Here is an 8,214-nt window from a genome sequence, read left to right on the forward strand (position 1 = left end):
TTCAGTTTTTCCTTGTGTTTGCGAGCCAGAGGAGTCTCTGATCTCTGTATATTTGTTGGGGGGGGAATTTCACAGTTTTTGGCGGTTTTTTATACTCAAAAGTGAAGGTACCTTTTAGGATAAGGCCCTCCTTTAGTAGTCAGAGACTTGAGCCAGAGACTGAAGAGATTTAAAAAGGCTTTTATTAAACAAGCATATATGCTGGACTTCTGGGCAGAACTGGCTGCATAAACAGAAGACCCTGAGAATTTCAAACACAAAGATTATATAGGATCCTAACCAGTCCGAACCAGTTTGACCAGTTCTGACCAAAAGGTAGGAGCAAAGAGAAAAACAAAACCATAAATCCATCCTATAATCTACACATCTTAGGCTAACTAGCATCTACATTCCTCTGCCTCCTGGCTGTACCAGGCACTAAGACAGATACATAGTACAGGCCTGCATGCATACGTGATTTCTCAGAGCAGTAAAATGGAGTCACAAGTTGTTCTTTATACTGATTATGACCCACTGATCTAAAATAAAGCTTTCTTCATCTACACCGTGACCCAGCCATGTCAGCTAGCTAGGGATCCTTCATTCCCAACTTTTCTTCTGTAGGCTAGCTGACTAACTGGGTTACGGGAGGTCAGGGCCATCTGTATCAGAGGTGGGGACTGGGTGATAGGAGGAAAGGGCCAGGACTAGAGCGGTGGTACTTTTGTCAATCGTAGTCCTAATAGTACGGTTAAGGGTTTTCAATAAACATGGTAACAGGCAAGGAAGAACACAAAGTATGACAGAGAATACCAGGAAAATTATGGTGAGGGCTTTAAAGAGTCCCGGTTTGGAGGCCCAATCAGTCAGTGAGTTGAGTCCAAACATATCAGCAGAAAAACCCTTCCAAGTCTGGACAGGAACGTGAGCTAATCTGGTAATCTTGTCTATGACCTCTTCAACCACAAATCCTTCATCATCCAGTTGTAGACAGCAGTTGGAAAGATTGAATTTGCCACATACCCCTCCTTCAGCGGCCAATAGATAGTCTAAGGCCAGTCGGTTCTGATAGATGGCGGTACGCATCATAGTGTTCGCTTTGGCCAAGGCTCCCAGGGCCCTAGCTGTTTCATTGGTGATAACTTCTAAAACCGCCTGCAGTCGTATGAGGCGGTTAAGCATGTAGATTGGGGTCCGGTACCCAAACATACCATCATCAGCCCAAGTAGCAGGACCGTAGACAGCAATGATGCGCTCCGGGGGCCAAGTGTCTTCCCATTTACCAATTTCCAAACTTCTTTCAGAACGGGCCCGTTGATCGAATACTGGGACAGCCAGATGTTCTCCTTCGGATAACGGGAGGAGGAAGAAGGCTGGTTTGATAGTGCCCAGAACACAAGTGCCAGTCCAATTTGAGGGTAGAGTGGGGTATGCCATTTTCCCACAGATCCAGTAGTATCCTTCCGGTGCAGCCCAAGGGGCAGAAGCAGGCAGGTTGAGGTAGACATTTAATGTGGTAGCATTGCCAGTAGTATTCCATCGTCTGGGTATTTTTAACTTAGGATCTCCGGTCCAATAAGTCCATCCGGGCTGAGAGGTACTGTTTTTAGTCCATAAGGATTGGCACTGCAGGTGTCCAACACGAGTGGTAAAGGATGGTCCGAGACGCTGTATGCAGTGTTTTGCCAGAATGGAGTTTTTCAGGGGCCAGCTGGGTGCCCCTGCAGACATAACAGTTTGTCAGATTTAAGGTGGCTCCTATGGTTTCAGCGAACTGTATGAAAAGGTTGCGGGTGGTGGCAGAGGGCACAAAGTCTTGTTGGTCAAGTTTCATATGTTCATAAAAGTCGGGAAACACAATGCTGTGTTGTTCAGGGATCCGGTGTCTCTCAACGAGTTTGATGTGTAAGACAGTACCAGGGTCTGTGCCCTTACCATATATCTGTAGGCCCACAAGATAGCGAGCTTTCCGGAGGCTATCATCGAGGTTCCATTTAAACGGCTGTAGGATAGTGAAGTTAAGTGGGTTACAGTTCTGGAGGCCACAGTCAGAGGTAGTCACCCATTTTGGATAATATGGCTCGGGTGGTAGGCAGTCGGGTCATACCCCAAGTAGCCCAGGATACACATCTCCAGTAGTTACAGTAGTAGTGTTCGGAAGAACCTTCACAGTGGGACGGCTTCTGTCCCGCCAGGCACATGTATTTATCATTGTGCATATATTCCCTCCTCCATGCTAGGGCACCACAACGTCCAAGGAAGGTGGGGTTCTTGTCCATGGCATGGCAAGCATCAAAGAGGACTGAGGCCGGGACATGGGGATTAGTGACCAGGGTTTGTTGAATCAGGGGGCCCTGATCCCAGACTGACCTGACCTCTATCCAAGTATCCCTATTAGTTGCTTTGGGGTCGAAACAGATCTGTGAATCTCCATTATTACATATAGAATATTCAACCTTGTTATATATATATACAGGGGTCACTAGTTGACCCTTACACTCATAATTAGTTTGAAATCTAATAACATTTTCCGTTTTGCCCCCATTGTCCACTAGTGCCACACAAGGGGCACACCCAGGCGTGGGAGGGGTAGGGGACATGGACAATGTTGGCAAGACGCAAATCACAAGCAGTATATACACAACAGAGTTCATATTAAATATCTTGACAGATCTCTGGATCAGACGTGCGTGATTACTCTTCCAGAGTGTGGGGCAGCCGCGTGATTTTCAGTTGAAGGTCAGTAGGCCCTTTTTCACAAATATACTCAGCAGCGGGCTTCACACGGCTGTAGTGAATCCAAGACTCGTGGCGGGACAATTTGACAGCTGTGGGAGAAGCAAGTAAGACAGTGAAAGGCCCTGTCCAAAGGGGTTTCAGCGGTTCAAATGGGGACAACTGATTGCGTTTACCTGGGGTACAGCGGATGCAAAATAGAACAGAAGGGATCAGTTTGGGCCATGGCAGGCGGCTTTCTTCTGCCGCTTTGCCGAGGAGGGTTTTAATAGTTCTATTGATGCGTTCAACTTGGCCAGAGCTCTGGGGGTGATAGGCCGTATGTAATTTCCAGGTGATTTGCAGAGCCCGAGAGACAGCTTGTGTGACTTGTGATATGTAGGCGGGGCCATTATCGCTGCCAATCACTAGGGGCAGGCCATAGCGAGGGATGATGTCATGGAGTAAAACCTTTACTATTTCCCTACTTTTCTCTGTGCACACTGGGTAGGCCTCTGGCCACCCAGTGTGGGAATCAATGAAAACCAGGAGGTAACGGAACCCATGGGAGGGGGGCAAGTGGGTAAAATCTGTAGAGAGGACTTGCATGGGGTGTGAACCGATAGGCTGGTGACCAAGAACGGAGGGTCTGACAGAAGAGGGGTTGTGTCGGAGGCAAATGACACAGCGGAGCAGAACATGGGAGATGAGTTGAGAGAGATTCGGGATATAGAAATTCTGTCGGAGAAGAGTGCGGAGGGCTGGGTTACCGGCATGAGAAAAATCGTGTGCACGTTGGACAACAGTGAGGGCCAGGAGTTGTGGAACATACAGGAGGGTATAGTAATCCATCCGGATGGGAGGGTGCAATGGCCAGGTTGCTGCGTGGCCCACTTGCGCTCGGGGTCAGTGTACTGGGGGGAAAGGGAATGAAGGAAAGGTTGAGGGGAGGAAAGGGATAACAGAAGAGGGGGTGTGGGCGGACCTTGGAGGGCCGCCTGGCGAGCCGAGCGGTCAGCCAAGGCATTACCGCGGCTGATGAAATCACGGAGGCGACGGTGGGCCCGGCAGTGCATGATAGAAACTTTGGAGGGTAGCAGGATAGCATCCAAAAGGTCCAGGATGAGTTGGTGGTGTTGGATAGGGGATCCAGAGGAGGTGAGGAAGGAACGCTGGCGCCAGAGGACAGCGTGGGCGTGAACAGCTAGAAAGGCAATTTAGATAGGAAAAAAAACAAAAATGCAAAAAGGGAGAGAAAAATCTCCAAAAATGGCCAATGGTATAGTTGGTTTCCCCGGGGTACCCCACAAACCAAACAGATAGACAACACAAAGATTACAGGGCATAAACAAACATAGAAAACAGAAAAGGCGTGAAACTTTTCTTCCAGCTGGCAAGGATTCAGAGCTGAACTTAGATCTGCAGAGAAATGCACAGTTATACAAAAACAAACGTCCATCATAGCACGAATCATAATTGTGTGCACACAGTGGCAAAGTAAAGTGCGATATAACACATGGCATAATAATCACATAATCATAAAAGGCATCTATTAATGGTTATTGGAACATCCGAAAGAGAAAACGTAAGAATGTGATCACTCTGGCTTGGTGCCCTGCCAATTACATTCATAAGGCAGACAGGGACGCAACTGCTAGGGTGTGCTTCAATCTTGAAAAATAAGCAAAACTTACTAGGTAAAGTAAGATACAGTGTACAATGTTAAATATAGAGGCATTCTGAAGTATGGCAATGTCAATTCAAAGGGGAAAAAAAGAAACATGTTAAATGTTAAGTGCAAGGTCATTTCAAGGTTACTGAAAGCAGAACATTGTCCTCCTTCTCTGGGTAGAAAAAGGCTCATTGTAACAGGTCCAGAACAGCTCTGTATGTATGACTGCGAAGACAAAGAAGAGACATTTTAACGTGACACCACCCCTGAGGTCACTTAGCCATGTTCCCTGCAGGCAGACCTGGAACCCTTGTCTGCCACCTGGGTCCCGCTACACTCTGAGGAGTGGGCACTGCTGCAGACTAGATGTAGCTACTTTACTCTGCACTGTCCTTACATAATAACTACCCCCTTCCTCTGGAGTTTGAGCTACCAAGTTTATTTTAAAGGTATTTCTGTTTCCAATTGTATTTAGAATCAGATTGATAATAACACTTTATACAAACATGCATGGGAAGAAAGAATTCATAAAGAACACCAGGATAAAGACACAATACGGGAAAGCAAGGGAGACTGTTAGCACAAAAGAAGTAATCTCAATCCATCCGTTATCAATAAAACTCATTCATAAATCCAAGAAAGAATCCAATTCAAATTCTACTGCATATTATTTAAAACCCTACACGGAGACAGCCCATCATACTTGAACAATCGCCTCATCCAAGCACCTAGTACCAGACACAGAAAAACGCACTCCCCATTCATACCCCCCCCCAATCAAGGAAGTCAAAAGAACAAAACTACACGACGGCCTCCTAGCCACTCGAGCCGCAAGACTGGACAACCAGATCTCCAACCTTCTGATGACCACCCCAGACTATAGGACGTTCAGAAAGGAAATAAAAACCATACTTTTCAAGAAATTCCTGAAGCAGCAATAACATCACGACCTCTTAGCAACTCTAAAACTGACATTAGACCTACCCATTACCGCACTAATAATAACAAAAGAACCTCCACTACGACCACCTTTTAATTCTTTTACAAACCACCTCACCCACAACAACACGTTAAATGTTTATAAGATCTACAACTTACCTCTCTAGCTAATCATTGTAACTCTACTTTTTTTAATTAACCTTTTGTAATCCGCCTTGAACCGCAAGGTAATGGCGGAATAGAAATCCCTAATGTAATGTAATGTAATGTAATAAAGGGAAAAAAAAATAAAAAAAATAAAAAAGTTGACCACATTACACCGCTATTGATTAAGTCCCATTGGCTACCTATTAGCCACCGAATTACTTTTAAGATATTATTCTTGGTTTTTAAAGTTCTAGCTTTCAATGAGCCTCAATTCATGTCTAGAATGATCATTCCTTATTATGCCCCTCGTTCTCTACGATCATCATCACAAGACTTATTAACTGTCCCTTCCTTAAAAATTATGGGTACAAGAAGAAATGACATGTTTTCTGTTACAGCGCCACAAACGTGGAATGCACTGCCACTTTACATCAGAAAAGAAAAAGATCTTATCTCTTTTATAAAACTCTTAAAAACTTTGTTATTTAACTTTGTACTTGTGTCTTAAAATTGTTTGTCCTCTAAAATGTGTTTTTTTTTTTTAATTGTTCAGCGCTTAGAATGTTTGTATAGGCGATTCATCAAATAATAATAAAACTTGAAACTTGAACTTGAATTATCAAGCCCATGTTTAGCAAATATTTCAATTTTCAGAAAAATATGGATACTTAACCTCTATCATTGTTAGTCTTGTACTTTAAATCCCCCAACACTGGGATACAAAGGCAGGGATGTGCCAAACACAAATCCCACATGTCTGACAAACGGTTGCTTTTTTTTTCTTTTTTTATTACCAGCAGACACCACTTTGACAACTGCGAGAACACGTAAACTATCTGGCTCAACTTTCTTTAAATTACTCACTGTCTGTAACAAATCCACTGCACGCAACATATATCTAAAATCACAGTCCTTATTCTCGTTCATCAGTGCGAACTCACATTCTTAATTCTGTCTTGATCCACATGCATTTTACCCTGTTAAGCAACTTACACTATCCTGTCTGCAACTTTCGGCAAAACAATCATGCTGGCTTGCTTTACCAACTTTTCCCAGGTTTCCAACCTAAATGCTATTTCCATCTCCCTGGGTAATTTCTCAACATCACCAATTTCTCGTTCTCTGTGTCTTGTCAGGTGTCCCCAGAGCTTTTGTTTTTTGTTTTTTTTTTTTAATTTGACAAGTATGACAAAAAGTTGATTATATTCCAAATACTAAGCCTTTGACAACAATAAAAATAAGGATGAAGAAAACAATAAAAAATCTTAGGGTCGCCATAATCGCCAGAAAAGGCAGTTGTAAAATATTTAAGCATGATCTGAAGGGGCTCGATGGTGTTCTGACCCATATTATACAATCTATATATGCACCCAACAAAAGTTCCAATTTCCAGAAACCAGAATCCTATATACCTCTCTGTGCTTCACAACTGATTAAGAAGTTACTAGACAGAAGAGATAGAGACAGGATAGAGAAGGAATCAACTTCTCACTTACCAAGACAGGTCCGGTACCGGCACAACAAAACCAGGAGCCAGAAATCTCCACCGATTCGTTCCTTCTCGAGGTGCAATCCGTTGTCTTCGACGAGAAAACCGTTCCTGGTCAACCACCAGGTTAATGCCGGCTATTACGGGTCTCGTAGGAGGCAAGGTTTGAAATCCTCCGAGGGAGACGATCGTGCCAAACAGGCTCAAGTCTGTAGATCAAGTCCCTGTTCGGGCGCCAAATGAAGGTACCTTTTAGGATAAGGCCCTCCTTTAGTAGTCAGAGACTTGAGCCAGAGACTGAAGAGATTTAAAAAGGCTTTTATTAAACAAGCATATATGCTGGACTTCTGGGCAGAACTGGCTGCATAAACAGAAGACCCTGAGAATTTCAAACACAAAGATTATATAGGATCCTAACCAGTCCGAACCAGTTTGACCAGTTCTGACCAAAAGGTAGGAGCAAAGAGAAAAACAAAACCATAAATCCATCCTATAATCTACACATCTTAGGCTAACTAGCATCTACATTCCTCTGCCTCCTGGCTGTACCAGGCACTAAGACAGATACATAGTACAGGCCTGCATGCATACGTGATTTCTCAGAGCAGTAAAATGGAGTCACAAGTTGTTCTTTATACTGATTATGACCCACTGATCTAAAATAAAGCTTTCTTCATCTACACCGTGACCCAGCCATGTCAGCTAGCTAGGGATCCTTCAAAAAGCTCCCCACTTCATGGGTCAAGCTCTGCCTGTGTGCAGGAGAAACAGACTAATGTCTGTAGCTGACAGGCCAATTCCTATGTGGTATCTCTTAGCCAGCCTGCAGAAACCTTTGTGGAGCTCGAGGTTCAATTCCCTAGAAGCTTTGCTCGCCTACTGGGTTGAAGAGGCTTGAGATCAGGCAGTTAGGCATCTGCAGGAGGCTCACAGGGCTTTTCAGGGTGCTGGCAGAATTTCACCTCCTCCTTTTCGCATGCATGGGAGATGAGAATCAGTCCAACTTTGGAATGACTGGCAGCATGAAGATTTCAGCATTTGGAGAGCTGACTATTTGAGGCAGTTATTTCTTCTCTCAGATCCAGCTCCTTTTAGAGTTGAGGCAGGCTGCAGCACATCCACAGCACAGATCGCAGTGAGTAAGGTTGTTAACTGAGGAAAATCAGGGAATCTAAAAAAATGGTTTTAAAGGTTTCTGTCCCTTCCTTTAGGTTAGCTTTCATAAACTACAAAAGATCACAGAAAGAGGAAGACAGGCAAAAATATCTGGAAA

This window comes from Geotrypetes seraphini, chromosome 6 (genome assembly GCF_902459505.1).
Source record: "Geotrypetes seraphini chromosome 6, aGeoSer1.1, whole genome shotgun sequence".
Classification (NCBI taxonomy): domain Eukaryota; kingdom Metazoa; phylum Chordata; class Amphibia; order Gymnophiona; family Dermophiidae; genus Geotrypetes; species Geotrypetes seraphini.